General features: G+C 41.0%; 1 pseudogene across 1 annotated transcript in view; it reads right to left on the minus strand.

Annotated features, from left to right (window-relative positions):
* Positions 1-443: 443 nt before the first annotated feature.
* LOC308382138 (MICAL-like protein 2) overlaps positions 444-21,492 on the minus strand; it is a 72,307-nt pseudogene continuing 51,258 nt past the window's right edge. Inside the window, exons 13-17 of the transcript in view lie at positions 19,710-19,812; positions 19,326-19,399; positions 19,077-19,191; positions 18,793-18,839; positions 444-523 (exon numbers count right to left, since the gene is read on the minus strand). The product of the transcript in view is annotated as an MICAL-like protein 2 (transcript). The remainder of the gene's footprint in view (positions 524-18,792; positions 18,840-19,076; positions 19,192-19,325; positions 19,400-19,709; positions 19,813-21,492) is intronic.

Consider the following 21,492-nt stretch of genomic DNA (forward strand, 5'->3'; position numbering starts at 1 on the left):
TACACAGCGCCCTCTGTTGCCCGCACATCTTAAGTGCACTGCTCTCGTCCTCTACCTTCAAAATGTCATAAAATACTTAGTACTAAGTATGCCAATAATGACACTTATAGCATCAAGGTGTAGTGTAAGGCACATGTGTGTAAAACGCTTCTAAGAGCAGCTGTTTAAGGGGGTTATATCTGTCTATTGTTAGCACAGACAGTTCACTGGGACTTATCCATTTGGTGGGCTCAGGGCAAAGTCCAATAGGGATTGGGATATGGGATTGCAGATCCAATATGGATAACCAGCTCTCAACCCATCTCATTTACATCATCCTACATAAGACGAAAGGAAAAAAATTAAAAATAAACAGACAAACAAACACTCTGGGAGACAAAAACCAGCACCAGCACTCACACAAGTGCACACACACGCACAGACACAAATGGTACTCTCTGAGATCAAGACTCAATTCCATCCTTTTTGGACTTCCAGCTAAACCACTTCGACTTAGGAGACTTCTTCCTGTCCTTCTTTGAATCTGAGAGAAAGAAAACGAGAGATATTACACCTTAAATCTTAGATGTATTTTGCTAATGGAAAAACTATTTTGAAAAAAAAATTCGATTCGAAGTGCCTAGGACCAAGAGAGATAGAGAGAGAAGACCGTGTGTATGTACAAAATATAAAGTGTTTGAATATGTCGCTTTATTTCTATACTGCATTTCTCCCCCTTTGACAAAATAGACGTTTTGCAAGCATTGCAAGTGGCCCTGTGGTCATCTTTTGCGTGAAATATAACCACACTTCTTAACGCCTCTGCCTAGATGCCATGTTGGCTGCGGTCTAAACTAAACAAGGCTGCGTGCTGGTGCAGCAATCCTTAAGTTCAATTTAATATCTTTTAATACCTTTTTTTACTACCTTCTGAATTTTTTTAAAACCATCATGACACTGAGTTGCAAGTGTTAATCAGCAATCTTTCTAACGTTTACGCAGATTTTGATATATAACACTATACACAACATAATAGATTTAGAGACTCACTGATGGTGACCACATATTGCACACATTTATTTCATTTTGTGAATACAAATAAAACAAACTATTAAATGTGCAATGGAGAGATAGTTCCAGCACACTGACTGGCATTCACTGCATGAACTGTTGATGCATTATCAACTGGCAACTGCTACATGAATTTTTGCTGATATCACATCACAAACAGGCATCCACTGGTGAACTGCTATAATTAGATGTTCAACATAAACCTGTGCTATAGGCCTAATATGAGCTCATGTGTTATAGGCCTTATATGAACTCATGGGCAAACATCAACACGAATGGCCCAGCCTTATTGAAGCCATCAACAAGCTGTTTTTTGAACGATGTTAATCCATATTTGATGATGTAGCCAGTTTTGTCTTTACCACACGAGACTTGGCGATGTCAGAGTCGGGAAACATTTCTTCGAACATTGCTCCGAAATTCCTTCGTTGGAGCTCAACTGCAGTGTGTTAACACCACAGAGCCTCAGCCCGCAGTGTTGGTGTGGCGCCCATAGTCAGTGTTGGGAAAGTTCACTTTCTACATGAACTAGTTCAGTTCATAGTTCACAATTTTTAAAATGAACTAATTCAGTTCATAATTAAAAATTAAAAAGTTTACAGCTCCAAGTTCAGTTCTTTTTTTCAATATGTTGCAAGATATATTTTTTTCTAAATTATTTCCACAGCCCATATAGAACCACAGACAGCAATTATTGTATTAGTTTATGTGTCTGCAATACCTCTCTCGAGAATGAACGGGTTCATAGTATCATTCATCAGGCAGTAATACAGTACGTCCAGTTCACCACCAAAATAATGAACGAGTTCATGAACTTTCGTAGAATGATCTGCTCTCGTCGACCACGCATTCCATTATGTTAAGTGGATTGCATATGCGACCGAAGTGCATTAGCTCCCATCCTGTTGACGTTGATGTTTTTAATTTTTTTTAAACAAACAATAAGCCTGCCGGTTATTCCCTACTACAGGCCTGAGCCAGTCCATAAACGCTGGGTCTTGTCAGAAAACTTGAATTTGCCCATTGACGACGCGTTGGCTGTCGGGACGTTGAAGATATGCCTAATTATAAAACAATTGGGTCCTAGCGCGTTATTGAGCTGTTTCTGATTGGACGAGAGACGTTCCATGCCATGGATTATCCCAGAACAACCCAACGGGGACTTTTCACAGCAAATAATGAATCACTTTGCGATGAACATTCTATAGAGCATTGATGATAACCGTTAATTCCAAATTCTTATAATTCCAAACCACGACGTTGACAATGGAACTATTTTTTGTTGCGGAGAAACAATGGCGAAATACATTTTTTTTTAATCAATAACTTTGTGTTGAAATGTTAATTGGTTGACTATAGAATTGTTTTATAAAAGCAATAAAGCACTCGTGGGAGTGGGGTAGGTAAGGGATAATCCCACGTGTGTTGTTGCCTATGCCACTTGGCCTCCGGCCTCAGTGGCTACGGCCAAACACCACCCGTGGGATTATCCCTTACCTACCCCACTCCCACGAGTGCTATATTGCTTAAGCAAGTCAAAAACGTAAACCAGCCAGTTGGCTACCCAGTTGAAGCGTGCAAAGTGTTTGAGATGTCGAACGAACACTGAATATGACGTCAGCATCAAACATACAACGTTTAGACTAATGCGGAAGATCTTTCATTATGTACCCAGCTTTGCTAAAGCCCGCATGTAAACGAACTAACGTGAATTTAAGCAGATATAATTCCAATCACAATAGGACACTTGATAGTCTGAAAAAATAATACCTATTTACAAAAAAAAATACCTCTAAAATAACATTTAACACTTTTAATGGCCTTACATTTGGCCGCGGACACCCTGCAGTGACATAATCGTGCATGCGCAAACGGCACTGGAATCGATAGCGGAAGGACTTTAGCTAATGGTTCCAAGGATCCGATCTACTAGGAACCGGTTGTCAACAAGAACTGGTTCTCAATTTTAATCCCTAAGGAAGTAATTAGGAAAGGTTCCATGAAGCACTCTGTGTGTGTGTGTGTGTGTGTGTGTGTGTGTGTTTGTGCACGAAGGTTCATGCGCCTGTGTGTGTGTATGTATGTGTACGACTGTTCTGACCATTTGATTCAGATTCCATTGACCACCATTTGCTAATGAAAACACTCTTTGCCCTACATAGCTCTACCAAAACTATTCAAAGTAGTTCAAACCATTACCAAATATAGCTGCAGGCAGCGATGTGGTGGCCAAGCAGGTCAGATGACCCAGAAGAAGCCTTTGATACACTCAGAAGAGGCTTTTGATATACTCAGCAGAAGCTGGATTCGAACCGACGAGGCTGCCAACTACAGGGCACCAATCACCAACCCACTTACCTGGTGAGCTATTGTCGGTGATGGAAATCACAGAGTTCAGTTACTGTGTCAAAATAGAAGCGGTTTTTCCTGTGGCAATTGTTGTCAAATTTGGACCAAGTTTAAACAGTTTGAACAGCTGTAATTCAGTCCTATTTTGACAAGTCGAGGTGATTGTGGTCTGAAGATAATCTGTGCCGAATTTGGTGAATATTTGATATTCACTAAAAACGTTATATTCATTCATTCAAAATGGCAGCCACATCAATTCGGCCACATCAAATTGATTGACTGTAACTAACAAACGGTTGCGAAAATCAAAACACCAGGGGATAACTTTTGTGAGGCTTGGTCTGAAGATCATGTGTGGCAATTTTGAAGAAGATTCGACAAGAATTGTAGGAGGAGCCTCGAAAAAACGCTTTTCCTTATCATTCAAACTAGCGGAAAATCTATATAATTGGGTATTATGTCATAGAGTGCGTTGAATTAGTCTCTATCCAGGGAATCCAATTATATCTCATTTTGGAAAATGGGGCATATGGTTCAAAAGTAACATGTGCAAACACATCTTTAACTTTGACCCATTGGTGGCGCTAAGGGGTTTAAGTGGGAGACATGAAAGTTGGTGAGATTGATGAGGGGACTAGTCCCAAAGAGTGTGCCAAATTTCGCAACCTTTGACCATGCGGTTCAAAAGTAACGTGTGTAAACACATCTTCAACTTTGACCCATTGGTGGCACTAAAGGGTTCAAATGGGAGACATGAAACTTGGTGAAATTGATGAGGGGACTGGTTCCAAAGAGTGTGCCAAATTTGGTGACTATTTGATATTCACCAAAAACTTAAAGTTCATTCATTCAAAATGGCAGCCAAATCAATTCGGCCACATCAATTTGATTGACTGTAACTAACAAACGGTTGCGAAAATCAAAACGCCAGGGGTTAACTTTTGTGAGGCTTGGTCTAAAGATGATGTGTAGCAATTTTGAAGAAAATTCGACAAGAATTGTAGGAGGAGTTGCGAAAAAATGCTTTTCCTTAACATTGGAATTAGCAGAACATTTATATAACTGTTTATGATGTCATAGAGTGCGTTGAACTCGTCTTGATCCAGGGAATCCAACGATACCTCATTTTGGGAAATGCGGCAAATGGCTCAAAAGAAGCGTGTGTAAATACATCTTCAACTTTGACCCATTGGTGGCGCTAGAGGGTTGGAGTGGGAGACATGAAACTTGGTGAAATTGATGAGGGGACTGGTCCCAATAAGTGTGCCAAATTTCACAACTTTTGACCATGCGGTTTTAGGGGCTGCCATAGACTCCCATGGCAGGAGAAGATGATGCGTAATAATAGTAAATAGAAAACCACTAGGTGGCTTCGCAGCTTCACTGCTTGGCCACCAAATATAGCTGCAAGCAGCGTTGTGGTGGCCAAGCTGTTCAAGATGACCCAGAAGAATCCTTCGAAACACTCAGAAGAGGCTTTTGATATACTCAGCAGAGGCTGGATTCGAACCGATAAGCTGCCTGCGACAGGACACCAATCACCAACTCACTTACCTAGTGAGCTATTGTCGGTGAGGGAAATCACAGAGTTCATTTACTGTGTCAAAATAGAAGCGGGTTGCCTGTGGCAATGGTTGTCAAATTTGGACCAAGTTTGAACAGCTGTAACTCAGTCCTATTTTGACAAGTCGAGGTGATTGTGGTCTGAAGATAATCTGTGCCAAATTTGGTGAATATTTGATATTCACCAAAAACGTTATATTCATTCATTCAAAATGGCAGCCACATCAATTTGATTGACTGTAACTAACAAACGGTTGCGAAAATCAAAACTCCAGGGGATAACTTTTGTGAGGCTTGGTCTGAAGATCATGTGTGGCAATTTTGGAGAAGATTCGACCAAAATTGTAGGAGGATTCGCGAAGAAACGCTTTTCCTTAACATTCAAACTAGTGGAAAATCTATATAACTGGGTATTATGTCATAGAGTGCGTTGAATTAGTCTCTATCCAGGGAATCCAATGATATCTCATTTTGAAAAATGGGCATATGGTTCAAAAGTAACGTGTGTAAACACATCTTCAACTTTGACCCATTGGTGGCGCTAGAGGGTTTGAGTGGGAGACATGAAAGTTGGTGAGATTGATGAGGGGACTAGTCCCAAAGAGTGTGCCAAATTTCACAACCTTTGACCATGCGGTTCAAAAGTAACGTGTGTAAACATATCTTCAACTTTGACCCATTGGTAGCGCTAGAGCAGGGGTGGGGAACGTACGGCCCGCCAAAGCCTTTAGTCCGGACCGCGGAGGCAAGGCAAGGCAAAAAAAAAAGCAGCGCAAGAAACCCATAAATAGGTATGTATATTTTTATAATACCCTCTGTACCCCGTAGTGGCCGTGAACGGCCGCTCTCTATTCTCCTGTAACGGCCTTCGCCGGCCGGTATGTTATAATGACCAAACACAAGCGAACAAGTTATTTCTGAATGTTACCTTCAAGCCTAATACACACTTTTGACTCTTGACAACATATATTCATGATTATAACCATATGTTTGTATTGAGCGATTTTGGGATAATTTCGTTTTCTTATGAGTTATGTCAGTGTCCACCACGGAGGGAGCCGGAGTTCGCCTGAAGTCACTGGCTATCTTATATCTACCTACCCAATAAAAGTAATTTGTTCCAGCTAATTCTTTGAAACACAAGCTATATTATTTGTAACATATGACTCACTTTCCCGCTGCAAAGAATGTAACTTTGTAGCCTCTGATATCATTACCTCAGCTCAAGACTTCATCACATAATAAGTAATTTCGTCAATATGTCAGCACCAAAAAGATCGCGAATATTCAGCCTTGAAGAAACCATAATGATGTGTACCAACGACAACTCACATGAATTAGGACATGGATTTCCCATGTTGGATGACATAGATGTAAGTGCCTGGTAAACTAATCATTTTCAATAAATACACACTGAACAAATACATCGCTAGTCTCATCAGTGGCTGTCACCAACGAAAGTTGATAGGTTTAGCTATTTGTGCTAACTTTCGAGCACAGCTTATAAGTTTCAAGCAGTACGATGGGGTGGGCTAGCTAGCGGTGTATCGTACCTGCTCGCAATTGATGACTCAAAGATAACTTGTTAACTGTCTTTATACTGTAATCACATCCTCTATTATCCATATATGATATTGGAATGAGTGTAGGGGCATATGTCCAGGTGTATAGCCAACTTCGTCAGTTAGGTTATCCAGTTGGGGCGACTAGCTCAGAAAAAAATGCGACGGTCTCACGATAACTCGGATTTGTTTAAACTTTTATTGGTCAACCGATGGGTACAGAAAGATAAACTTTACATTTTTGGTTAACAACCTGACAGTCATACAGGCCTTGGCTAGATTATCAACAGGTTACGTGATATCCTCCATCCGTCTGTCTGAATCACTGCGAGTGAACTAATGAGGGGTGAGGGAGGTACCTGACATTTTGTAGCTAACGTCACGTGATCCCACGGGCACATTATATTGGATGCGTGGATGGATGAATAGATATGAACACATCTATAAGTATATAGATAGATTCACGCTCCCTGTTATTGTAGGCCTACACATTATGTGATTAACAAGACTACAAGCCCATGTTGGATGCCACACCTTTTTTTGTTTTGTTTACTAAGTGTTGTTAATTATCATTAAGAAAATCTAAGCAATTATCACTGACATCTGCCCCTAGATTTAACAATAGGCCACTTTCACTTCTCTCACATCTGCCTCATTAGCAATAGTACCCTCCTTTTTATCATGTATTGCCATAATGTTTATTTGGTGAGGCTATCATTTCCTCATATTTCTATATTTTTTTGTTCTTAGATTAATCTATCTGAAGTGTCAGATAGCTCAGGAGATGAGAGTGAAGTGGAAGGAGTGGAAATTAATGAGGAGGAAGAGGAAGTAGAGATGTTGGAAGTGGTAGGAGAGGTGGAGGAGGTTGAAGAGAAAATGGTGGAAATGACAGGGAGAGTTAGGAGGGGAAGAGGACAATGGCAAGGGAGGAGAGGGAGAAGAGGGGCAAGAGCAAGAGGGGGTGCATGGGCAAGAGGTGGGGTGGGCAGGAGGAGGAGAGGAAGAGGACCAAGAGCAGTGCAAGGAGAACTGGATGAAGAACTTTGGTCGCAAACTCTGACATCTCCCTCCATCGAGCCATGTGATGTCCAACCTGGCCCAAAATCTGCTGTGACTAATGTCCTGGACATTTTGCTTCAGCTTGTAGGAATGTGTTTCCTTACAAATTTGTGTATATGTACCAACATGTGTGCATCTCTCAATCCCTCCGCCACATGGTACGATGTGACGGAGGACGAGATGAGAGCGTTTATTGGCCTAAATATTTTAATGGGCATCCACCGCGTGCCATGTCTGGCGGATTATTGGAGCACGGATCTTGCTGTCCGTGTGCCTTATTTTGCTGACAGAATGTCCCGCAACCGTTTTGAGGCCATCTGCCAGTATTTTCAGTGCAGTGGTGTGTCAGACACCACTGACAAATTGACAAAGGTCCGGCCATTTATTGAGATCCTACAGAGAAACTTCCCAAAAATGTTCAGTCCCTGGCCATCCATATCTGTAGATGAGGCAATGATCAAATTTCATGGCAGGCTTCGCTGGAAGCAGTATATGCCCAAAAAAACAGTGAAGTGGGGAATTAAAATATGGTGCCTGTGCGACTCCCTGACAGGGTACTGTCTTTCATTCCAAATTTACACAGGCAAGGATGGCACAAGCGGGAAAGGGTTGGCCCACAGGGTTGTTATGGATTTGTTGCAGGGTTACCTGGGGGCAAATTATCATGTCTATGCAGACAATTTTTTTTCTTCACTTCCCTTGGTGACAGAGCTTCTTAATAATAAAACATATTACTGTGGCACTATCCGAAAAACATCGAAGGGCTTTCCAAAGCACATCTTGGAAGCCAAACTGGCGATAGGGGAGAATATTAAAGAAATGAAAGAAAGTATGATGGTTTGTCGCTGGATGGACAAGAGGGATGTCTATCTCATCAGTACAAACAGTTCCGGGCAAGATACATTGAAGCCTCGCAGTAGATATAGCCAGGGGCGTAGCACCATATTCTGGGCCCTATGCACAGTAGGTTCCTAGGTCCCCCCCAATTTTTTTTTTTTCACACCATCCTTGCTGTTGAGAGCACTTCTAGATGGCTTTTTCAGCTTGTGAGAAAACAGAAGGCATGGGATGCAATACAGAGCCTTGGCACTTTCACTACAGATTAGCCAATCTCGTTTGATTTTCTCACGGCCATTGGCCGACTTTGCAAATTGAAGGTAGTTAGGAAATCGCTTCCCTTTCTTGTCTTTTGCTGTAATTTTATTTGTTTTTATGTTGCTTGCCAGTCTGTGAACAAGTGTGTCTCTCTCTTCATTAGTTAATTTCTCTGTCCATAGTGCTGGATCTTCTGGCATACACTCCCTGGCGCTGCTCTGACTACTTTCTGACCTCTCTTCATCCCTTTCACTTTTCTCAGAATCTTCTCTGCTATCACTTCCTTCACTTGTGTCATCCTCTACCACATTTTCTCCATCTTCCTGGACAGAACCCTCTACAAGCATGAAGCATATGATAGATATTACTGTAACAGGCAATTCCAATGTAGCCTAATTTGTGTGACTGAACATGTTTAAAGGTAGAGTATGGGATGTTTTCCTGGAACACTTTTTACTATATTGCTTAAAATCCCCTTCACACCCTGATTGCAACAAAAAAAGTCACCTTTGGATGGAACAGCCTGTGTTGCTAAACACATTAAGCCTACAGTATAGCTAAAATGATGTACTTTCATTTTAAACTGCTCACCTTGCCTCAAGACCACAGTGTCAGAGGATGAGGGGTCTGCATCACCAGCTGCTTCTGAAACTGAGTGCCATGTTTCTCAAGTTAACTTTGCTAGCCAACTAATTTGACAGCCTAACCTTATGAACCTATTGAGCCTAGACTAGCCCTACTAAATAAGGCTATTAGCCTGATTATGTTATGGCCAATAACAAATATTAATTTATCCAAATGTTCTAATTAATATAGACCTACTATTGCAATGGTGTGGTAGGCTATGCATAAAAATGAAAGAATACCCGCACACTGTTGCTGCAGCTCCCGTGTATTTTATTGGCACAACGTTTCGACCACTGTTGGTCCTCGTCAGGTGTCAGCAGCAACAGTGTGGGTATTCTTTCATTTTTACGGATCTCTTTTTACCCTGCACCTGGATTGGATGTGTGTGCAACACACTCTGCAACTGTGGTAGGCTATGCAAACAAACATGTATTTGGGGTTTACCTCAAATTACAGATGGGGCATGTTATTTCTAATTTTGTGTTATGCCGTTTTTAGCAATGACAATCGCGGTGGTATTGATTCGTTTTATTACCACATCATGAGTTAATTTAATATAGGGTGTTTGCTTTCACATTTGGGCTCACCTTTCTTAGGAAAGAAGTCTGTTAGTAGTTGCTTTCCCTCGTCTCTTTTTCTCTCTCTTGCCTGTCTTTCTTTTCTTTTCTGAAACCCGGATTTAACGTTCTTGGACATCTTCAATGTGCACCGTTGCTTCAGCCGAATGAACGTTAACGTTCGTCAAATGCGCCTATGTGGGGGAGGAGTGTGAGGAGTGTGGAATTTTAAAAGCCCACTGAAGGCGGACTAAACCATTTTGTGCGTGGGCTGGGGGGGTGAGCGTCTCCAGACATTATATGTAGACTAGGACACACAATTCAATCCATCATTCAACCAATTTATTTACCCAAAACATTACAATTATATTAGTTAGCAAGAAAATTGTTACCTTTAAATTATATTAATATTTAAAGGAAAAATAAAATTCCACACTCCTCAAGGGCCCTCCCCCACATGGGGCCCTGGTAACTCAGTCCCCTTCCCCCCCCCCCCCTACGACGCCACTGGATATAGCACCGATCTAATAACTGTACCTGATGTAGTCTCAGACTACAACAGGAAAATGGGAGGGGTTGACCACTTGGACCAGTTCAGAAGCTACTACAATGTTGGCCGTACTGGAAAAAAATGGTGGAAGTACATCTTTTGGGGTATGTTAAACATTTCAATCATTAATTCATACATAATCTGGATGCTGCAGCAGAAGCCACTGCCCAAAAACAGAAGGTCATGGTCCCTAAAGGCCTTTAAATTACAACTTGTCCATGCAATGTGTGACGAATTCTCTGGGAGGAAGCGGAGTGTCCAGGGAATGCACACAGGAGGGGTAGACTTTGTTGTGTCACGGAATTTAAAAGAGGGGCACTCATTGGCTCATTTTGAGGGGAGGAAGAAAGGGTGCTCAAGCTGCATCAGAGCGGGACGGCGCACTAAGCAGGGATGCAAACACATGTATGGTCAAAAAAGAGAGAGGTAATCGAAGCCCTCGCCCCGCGGCAAATATCCATATAATTACATTGCCACCGACCCCCGACATCCCCTGCCCACTCCTATAGGCACATAGAGTAAAACTAAATTCTGAAAATCAACATACACCAACACTAATTTGGAATATTCAATATCATTTTTTATTCCGAAACATAAACTCTTATTGAAATTGTTCCAATGAAATTGCAGGAGCAAGTGGAAGTTGTGATAGGGTTGCGAATTTACCTCTGTTATACTATTTGAGTTATTTGTTGAAAAATAAGTTATTAATAAACAAACATTAATTAAAGAAAAATACAGTACCATTGAGAAATGGTCCTGTAAGTAACTTCACCAACATGCCAAACAAAAGTTTACATGGACTACAAAAACGTTGCAAAAATAGGCTGTTCTGTCCTCTGCTTATTCAGGTCAACAAATGTATATTTAATTTAAATGTATTATTATTCCTGTTACCCAGCAAAACTAGGGGGTCTGGGGGAATGCTCCCCCATAAGATTTTTTTGAAAATATTCTTTTAAATAGTGTCCTCTAGTGGGTTTTAGGAAGAGAAATTAACACATTTATAACAATAAACATATTGAAGACATCTGCTGAGATAGGTGCTAATTATACTGTAGCATGGTAGGAATTTGTAGCACAAGTGAGTAGGTTAACATTTTAGGCTAGAGTTCACTAGCTAGTTATAGCTGGTGGAGCTACTAAATAGGGTGGCATAACCACAGGATCAATGAACCAGCATGATAAAATAGAGCCACGATATCTACCAATAACTCGTGATGATTTAACCATTTTGTTTCGTTTACTATTTTAAGCTATACCTTTACATCCAGCAGCTGATTATGGCAGCTTTCACCAGCTTGGGTCGGACAGTTGCTCCAAGTCTGTTATCAATGTCTGTCTGCACACTCGCGAGGCTCTCTCACTCAATACCAAACAGAGCCGTGCACTTGCCAGAACAGTCTCATACAGATGGGAGTCCTGTGCTACTCGAGACAATTTTCTCCAAAAAATTTAACAAAATAAGTTCACTTAATCGGTTGCAAGGTGTGAATTTGACGATCTCAAAATAAAGCCCCCCCAAAATAGGGCTTGATACGCCACTGTCTAGAAACATAGTTATGATATGTCATGCTAAACACGTAGTGAAAACAGTAGGCTTTACGTATCCACAACGAAAGGACCACCAGTAAGACTGAATAAAACGTTATGAATATCTCAGCCATCCCCCCCCCCCCTAAAAAAAACTCTTCGGATCTGCACGATTCACACAAGTCACCCAAACTGACGTGAAAAAAGTGGGAAGCGCCGAAAAGCGCTGTGTTTGCATCCATGACTAAGAGTGGGAGATGCATAGAAACATCTTTTGGCTGCTCCACATGTTTAGTGCCCTTGTGCAAAATGGGACCATGTTTCCAGGAGTTCCATGGCATGTTGTAGTGAACTCGGTGGCTACAGCCGAACACCACCCTTACCTATTTATTATCCCTTACCTACCCCACTCCCACTCGTGCTATATTGCTTAAATATAATATATAAATAAATGATTGTTATTATTATTTCAATTACAGTTATAGTTGTTGTTTCTTTTTAGTTGTTGCACAGTATTTATTTTATACTCTGATTCAGTGTGAATGTGATATAATTGACTAACAATTAAAATCTCATATTATTCTACAATAAGACAAATAAATATTATTAGTGTTCTCCTATCTCAGTGTTGTATTTAATGACATGGTAATTCACACTGACTGATGGAGCAAGTGAAAGTGTCAAACCTTTGTGCCATATGCCGTGCTATGCGAACTGAACAAAATTAGAGGTTAAAACAAACACCTCAATCACCTGAGATGTTGATATGTTATCCAAAACAACCTCTATATGCCTAAAGTACATTTTGTATTGTAACTTACTACTTTAACTATTTTTATCAGGTTAAAAAGCAGAGTGAATACTTGTTTTGTCACAAAATATCCTTTTTTGATACAATTCAATGGTCATCTATGGAAAACATGATAGTAGAATTCTTAATGGATCACATATCATTTGAAAGAGTTATTTCCAATCTTTAAATAGAAAGAAACTTACAATGGACACTTTTCATTAGTTTTTAAGTTATTCTTGGTTATTTGAATGTTTCTCAAATTGCCTTTTTCTTTCGGAATTCACAGGAATCAGGAGCATTGTTGTAAAATTCTATTGGGCTATAGAGGGTTAAATAAAATCAAATATGAAATAAAATGTTAACAAATTACCAGCATAAGTGACAACGTTTGTATGAAATGAAGGAAAAAAAGGATATTTATTTTTTTGTTTGGAATGTTGAGGGTCGCGTGAGGTTGCCTAAACAACCACTTGTCACAGTTCCATTTGTAACAGCTACTGAATCTGACAGCTAGCATGGCATCAGCAAAGAAAAGAAAAGTTGACAGTGAATGTCGTGTTTTTCAAGAGAAGTGGGCTGATGATTACTTCTTCGTTGAAGTAAGGGGCAGGCCAGTTTGCCTTGTGTTCGGAGAGTCGCTCGCTGTAATGAAAAAGACCAACCTGGAACGTCATTACAGTACTAAACATGCTAGGCTAAGTGAATTGCTGGGGCAGTTACGCTCTGACAAGATAAACGCACTTAAGCGAAGTTTGGGTGCCCAAATGATGAGGGGACTGGTCCCAAAGAGAGTGCCAAATTTCACAACTTTTAACCATGCGCTTCAAAAGTAACACGTGTTAACACATCTTCAACTTTGACCCATTGGTGGCGCTAGAGGGTTCAAATGGGAGACATGAAACTTTGTGAAATTGATGAGAGGATTGGTCCCAAAGAGTGTGCCAAATTTGGTGACTATTTGATATTCACCAAAAACGTAATATTCATTCATTCAAAATGGCAGCCAAATCAATTCGGCCACATCAATTTGATTGACTGTAACTAACAAACGGTTGCGAAAATCAAAACGCCAGGGGTTAACTTTTGTGAGGCTTGGTCTGAAGATGATGTGTGGCAATTTTGAAGAAAACTAGACAAGAATTGTAGGAAGAGTTGCAAAAAAATGCTTTTCCTAAACATTCACAATAGCTTGAGAATCTATATAATTGTTAATGATGTCATAGAGTGCGTTCAACTCGTCTTGATCCAGGGAATCCAAAGATACCTTCAGTAAATGCGGCATATGGTTCAAGTAACATGTATAAACACATCTTCAACTTTGACCCATTGGTGGCGCTAGAGGGTTTTAGTGGGAGACATGATACTTAGTGAAATTGATGAGAGGACTGGTCCCAATAAGTGTGCCAAATTTCACAACTTTTGACCTAACAAGGGAAAAATTTATTTTTGTGACAATTTGTCACTGTGTAGAAAAATCCATGCTGCAGACTTGCCAATGGGATATTAAATTTCAAATCCAACATTTACAATGCTTTTGCCTTGAAGTTTAGACTGAGTGGAGGTTGTGTGTGTGCGCTTACTCTGTGTGTCTGTGAGAATGTATGCGTGTGACACCAAGCTGTGTGTCTGTGAGAATGTGTGTGCGTAAAACCAAGACTGCGCGTGTGTTAAGGGAAGACTACGTGTGTGAGATTTAGGAGCCGCGCGGATGAGGAGACAGAGAGACATTCTATAGAGAACCACCCTAGCAAGTAGTCAAGCATGCATGTTTGAAATATTCACCAAAAATCTACTTTTCATCTTACAGTCAACTTTTTTTCAGATGTGTACTAAACACTCAAGTGTCTTCATATGAACTTGTGATTGAATCAGAGTTTCACTTTTTGACCTGCAGATGTGTAAAGCATTATTTAAGCGTTAACAATGTATCCAATTTGCTTTAAATCAATCTTTTTTGAAGATATGAAGTTGCCTTTGCACATGTTGAACATGTTGACACATGTTGTAGTGTCTTCCAAGTGACATACCAGTTTGGTGTTGATATCTCAAAGATTAGCTGAGATATGACTTCATTTCCTGTTTGACCGCTTTTCTGCTGAATTTGAGTGGCTGTACCGGACAAACCATATGGTAACTTTTTGTGAAATTTGGCACAATCATTAAAGACAGTCCCTTCTTTATTCATACAAAGTTTCATGTCTCTCATTATACCACTCTAGCGCCACCAACGGGTCAAAGTTGGACTTGTGTTAACACACGCAACTTTTGAACCGTATGACCGATTTTCAAAAATGTGGTACCATTGGATTCCCTGGATCAAGACGAATTAAACACACCCTGTGGCGTAAATTTCATTCAAATATTTGCTGACATATGACTTCACTTCCTGTTTGGCAGCTTTTCTGCTGAATTTTAATGGCTGTACCGGACAAACAGTTGTGCGGATCAAAATTATTTTGATAACTTTTGTGAGGCATGGTCTGAAGATTATCTCTGGTGATTCTGAAGAAGATTTGAGAAAACTTGTAGGAGGAGTAGGCTTTCAAAGGTTTTTCATAAAACCGGAAATTGCGGAAAATCTATATAATCGGAAATTGACGCCATAGGGTCTGTTAAATTTTTCTTGATCCAGGAAATCCAATGGTACCTCATTTTTGAAAATCGGTCATACGGTTCAAAAGTTGTGTGTGTTACCACAAGTCGAACTTTGACCCGTTGGTGGCGCTAGAGTGGTATAATGAGAGACATGAAACTTTGTATGAATAAAGAAGGGACTGTCCTTAATGATTGTGCCAAATTTCACAAAAATGTACCATATGGTTTGTCCTGTACAGCCACTCAAATTCAGGCTGTACCAGACAAACGGTTGTGAAAATCAAAATTCTTTTCATAACTTTTGTGAAGCATGGTCTGAAGATCATCTCTGGTGATTTTGAAGAAGATTTGCCAAAAATCGTAGGAGGAGTAGGCTTTCAAAGGTTTTTGATAAAACCGGAAATAGCGGAAAATCTATATAACCGGAAGTTGAAGCTATGGGGTGGGTTTAATTCGTGTTGATCCAGGGAATCCAATGGTTTCTCATTTTTGAAAATCGGTCTCACGGTTCAGAAGTTGTGTGTGTTACAAAAGTCCAACTTTGCCCTGTTGGTGGCGCTAGAGTGGTGTAATGAGAGCCATGAAACTTGGTGTGAATGAAGAAGGGACTGTCCTTAATGAGTGTGCCAAATTTCACAAAAAATTACCATATGGTTCTAGGGGCTGCCATTGACTCCCATGTGACAAGAATTAAAATAATAATACTAACAGAAACAATAGGTTACCTCCTACCGGAGGAAACCTAAATATAGCTGCAAGCAGCGATGGCGGTTTCCTCCTCCAGACATTGCGAACCAGGAAAAAATGTATTTTCGTGACAATTTGTCACTGTATAAAAAAAATCCATGCTGCAGACTTGCCAATGGGATATTACATTTCAAATGCATTACTTTGAAGATCCTCAAGGGCCATGGCTTCAAGCTAAGAGTGAGAAGGGGTGTGGTCATCCCTAAATGTCCTTAAATATTGTGGGTGTGTGCTTGCGCGTGTCAAAGGAGCCTGTCCCTGTCCCTGTGTGTGTGTGTGTGTGTGTGTGTGTGTGTGTGTGTGTGTGTGTGTGTGTGTGTGTGTGTGTGTGTGTGTGTGAGAGAGAGAGAGAGAGAGAGAGAGAGAGAGAGAGAGAGAGAGAGAGAGAGAGAGAGAGAGAGAGAGAGAGAGAATCTGGAGCGCACACGCTCGCAAGACCAGAGGGGCAGGGGCAGAGAGGCAGACTTGAGAAACACCCTAGCAATTAGCCAAGCATGCGTATTTCAAATATTCACCAAAAATCTACTTTTCATCTTAGTCAATTTTTTTTCAGATTTGTGTTCTAAACATTCTCAAGTGTCTTCACATGAACTTGTGATTCAATCAGAGTATCACTTTTTGACCTGTTGATGTGTAAAGCATTGTTTTAGCGTTAACAATGTATCCAATTTGCTTTATATCAATCATTTTTGAAGATATGAAGTTGCCTTTGCACATGGGAACATGTTGTAGTGTCTTCCACGTGACATACCAGTTTGGTGTTGATATCTCAAAGATTTGCCAAGATATGACTTCACTTCCTGTTTGGCGACTTTTCTGCTGAGTTTGAGTGGCTGTACCGGACAAACGGTTGTGAGAATCAAAATTCTGTTTGAAAACTTTTGTTAGACTAGGTCTGAAGATTATCTCTTGTGATTTTGAAGAAGATTTGCCAAAAATTGTAGGAGGAGTAGGCTTTCAAAGGTTTTTGATAAAACCGGAAATAGCGGAAAATCTTTATAACCGGAAGTTGAAGCCATGGGCTGGGTTTAATTCGTCTTCATCCAGGGAATCCAATGGTGCCTCATTTTTGAAAATCAGTCTCACGGTTCATAAGTTGCTTGTGTTACAAAAGTCCAACTTTGACCTGTTGGTGGCGCTAGAGTGGTGTAATGAGAGCCATGAAACTTGGTGTGAATGAAGAAGGGATTGTCCTTAATGAGTGTGCCAAATTTCACAGAAAGTTACCATATGGTTCTAGGGGCTGCCATTGACTCCCATGGTACAAGAATAATAATACCTACGATAACAATATAGCTGCAAGCAGCGATGGCGTTTTCCTCCTCCAAACATTGCGAACCAGGGAAAATGTATTTTTTTGACAATTTGTCACTGTATAGAAAAATTCTTGCTGCAGACTTACCAATGGGATATTAAATTTCAAATGCAATACAGTGAAGATCCAGAAGGGCCTTGGCTTCAAAGTAAGAGTGAGTGGGGGTTTGGTCATCAGACAATGTCCTTAAATGAGGTGTGTGCGTCTTGGCCTGCTCGTGCGTGTGTCAAGAGAGAGACTGAGTGTGTGAGAGACGCGCGGAGGGGCAGAGGAGCAGAGAGGCAGACCTTCTATTGAATATCACCCTAGAAATAAGCCAAGCATGCGTGTTTCAAATATTCACCAAAAATCTACTTTTCATCTTACAGTCAACTTTTTTTCAGATTTGTGTACTAAACATTCTCAAGTGTCTTCATATGAACTTGTGATTGAATCAGAGTATCACTTTTTGACCTGTTGATGTGTAAAGCATTATTTTAGCGTTAACAATGTATCCAATTTGCTTTATATCAATCATTTTTGAAGATATGAAGTTGCCTTTGTACATGGGAACATGTTGTAGTGTCTTCCACGTGACATACCAGTTTGGTGTTGATATCTCAAAGTTTGCCAAACTTCCTGTTTGGCGACTTTTCTGCTGAGTTTGAGTGGCTGTACCGGACAAATGGTTGTGAGAATCAAAATTCTGTTCGATAACTTTTGTGAGGCTAGGTCTGAAGATCATCTCTTGTGATTTTGAAGAAGATTTGCCAAAAATTGTAGGAGGAGTAGGCTTTCAAAGGTTTTTGATAAAACCGGAAATAGCAGAAAATCTATACACCGGAAGTTGACGCGAAGCGGGGGCTGTTTTATTCGTCTTGATCCAGGGAATCCAATGGTACCTCATTTTTGAAAATCGGTCATACGGTTCAAAAGCTGCGTGTGTTAAAACAAGTCCAACTTTGGCCTGTTGGTGGCGCTAGAGTCATCTAATGAGAGCCATGAAACTTGGTGTGAATGAAGAATTGACTGTCCTTAATGAGTGTGCCAAATTTCACAAAAAGTTACCATATGGTTTAGGGGCCTCCTACCGGAGGAAACCTAAAAACCACTAGGTGGCTTCGCAGCTTCGCTGCTTGGCCACCAATAATAAATAGAAAACCAATAGGTGGCTTCGCTGCTTGGCCACCAAAAACATAAGGTGGCTTTGCAGCTTCGCTGCTTGGCCACCAATAAATAGAAAACCACTAGGTGGCTTTGCAGCTTCGCTGCTTGGCCACCAAAAAGTAAATTAAAGGCACATAGAAAGTTAATGATCACTAACAACCTCTCTGGTCTGATGCCTAATTGGTTGGTTAGTTTACATCCTGAAGCTTCTGACCTGCTGATTGGCTGCCATAGGTCATGTGACTCACCAAGATTCTCCATCATCTTATTGAGTTGCTCGTCCTCCTCCACCTCCCTGAAGAAATGTTGAGAAAAACAACCAGAAGGTACGAGAAAAAGGTGAGGAGGTACAGCAACCTACTAAAATCACCTAACTAACTAGAGGATAGAAGAACAACAGTATCAGAGTATCAGAGCAAAGATAACTGGGTGGAGATAAATGAGTCTCTCGCACACACGCAGGCTCACACACACACACACAGAAACACACGTACACACAGAAACACAAACACACACACACACACACACACACCTGAGTCTATCCTCATCCAGTCCGTCTACAATGGCGCTCCTGTCATTGACAATCTCCACCAGCCTGGCCAACAGGTCTGCCTCGCGCTTGCGGTCAAATAAAGTCCTCAAGTGCTCTAGACAGGCACACGGGAGAGACAGTTAGAAAGGAAAGACAGACAAACAGGACAGACAGTACAGGCAGGAAGACAAAGAGACAGACAGGAGGGGATCGTCAAAGTATTTTGCTATCCTTCCTGACATGTGTTACCAGGTTTCATCATCAGCCTCCTGAGTTCGGCTTCAACACTGGGCTGCTGCTCCTCAAGATCCTGACTGGTAGCTCTGTCATAGAAGAACACATAAACACAAAACACACACATAAACACACAAGGATACACAAACACACAAGAACACACATAAACACAACCACACAAGGACTCACACAAACACAAACACACAAGGCCACACACAAACACACAAGGACACACATAAACACACCAAGTATTTTGAGCAAGTTCTTTATGGATGAAAAAGAAGATTGTTTATGCGTTTTAACCATGAAAACAAAAACATGCCAACAAAAGTCACAAACACACACACAAACAAAGTGAGTACATTGATGTTGTCAGAGCCTAAAATAACACACACTCACATGTAGACAAGCTCAGATTCACGCCGCATGTAGACCTGTTTCTGTCTGATGAGGGTAAACCATTCCACCATGAGTTCATCCTGCAACACATCCTCCTTACACTCTGTCTCTCACACACACACACACACACACACACACACACACACACACACACACACACACACACACACACACACACACACAAATGTTATATTTGTGTGCCCTCTAGTGGTAATTCAAACGAATGACAATATTCAGAGTTCAGCCTGACTGTGCAGATCAAAAGGGTCTAGTGTGTGTCTGTGTGTATGAGAGAAAGAATGTGAATGTGTGTGTGTGTGTGTGTGTGTGTGTGTGTGTGTGTGTGTAGATTAGAGAGAGAGATAGTCTGTATGAGAGAGAGAGATAGAGAGAGAGTGTGTGTATGAGAGAGACAGAGTGTTAGAGTGAGTGTGTGTATGAGAGCGAGAGAGAGATAGTTTGAGTGAGTGAATGTGTGTATGAGAGAGAGAGAGAGAGTGTGAGTGAGTGTGTGTATGGGAGAAAGAGAGATAGTGTGATTGAGTGTGTGTATGAGAGAGAGAGTATGTGAGTGTGCATATGAGAGAGAGTGTGTGCAAATGAGAGAGTGTGAGTGAGTGTGTGTATGAGAGAAAGAGAGAGAGAGTGTGATTGAGTGTGTGTATGAGAGAAAGAGAGAGAGAGAGTGAGTGTGTGTATGAGAGTGAGTGTGTGTGAGAGCGAGAGAAAGATAGTTTGGGTGAGTGAATGTGTGTATGAGAGAGAGAGAAAGTGTGATTGAGTGTGTGTATGAGAGTGTGTGTGTGTGTGTGTGTGTATGTATATGAGAGAGAGTGTGTGCATATGAGAGAGTGTGAGTGAGTGTGTGTATGAGAGAAAGAGAGAGAGAGAGTGTGATTGAGTGTGTGTATATGAGAGAGAGAGTGTGTGTGTATATGAGAGAGAGAGAGTGTGAGTTAGTGTGTGTATGAGAGAGAGCCACTTCCAAACCCAGGGAAATATCCTAATTATTGGCGATCTAAATGCCCGCACAGCTGCAGAGCCAGACACTACCAATAAAAACGGAGATAAATACATTAATTACAAAACCAACACCAGTCTAATTCTTCCCTTAAGGAATAACTATGACAAATTAACAAATAGAAATGGGAAAGAATTACTGCAACTCTGCCGATCCCTCAGTCTATACATAGCCAATGGTCGTCTAATAGGGGACTCCTTTGGCCGTTACACCTACAACTCCTCTCTTGGCAGTAGCCATTGGCGCCGGAACCATAGAGGCCGCACGGCCAATGGCCCCCCCACTTTTCGGGATTTTTTTTTTTTTTTTTTTGTATTGGTTGCACACGTCATTCCTAAGCCATTCATTGACATTACATTTCTGCTAACCTGAAGATACTCAAAGTTCAAAAGTTCAAAGTTCAAAGTACTTTATTTGTCATTGCCACAAAGACAAAGAGACAGTGGGGGGGCCATTAGAAGTGCCAGGCCCAGTGGCGTAACCATCGGTAAGCAGGGTATGCGGGCGCGTACGGGCCCGGGCCAATCAGGGGCCCGTCGGTCTTCGAAATGTTCCACTCACGTCGGCAATATCATGTCCCCTGCCAGGGCCCCTTCATTGAGATTGAAAACATTACGGATTAACATGAACAGTTTTGTATTAATATTGTAAATACATGCCTACATCAGAGACATACCAAATCGGAATGTATATAAAGTCATTAAAGTCTTACACTTTTTTACCATGGTGGCCCTGGAAGAGTATCCATCCAAATAATAGCAT

Source organism: Sprattus sprattus (assembly GCF_963457725.1).
Source record: "Sprattus sprattus genome assembly, chromosome: 21".
Lineage (NCBI taxonomy): Eukaryota > Metazoa > Chordata > Actinopteri > Clupeiformes > Clupeidae > Sprattus > Sprattus sprattus.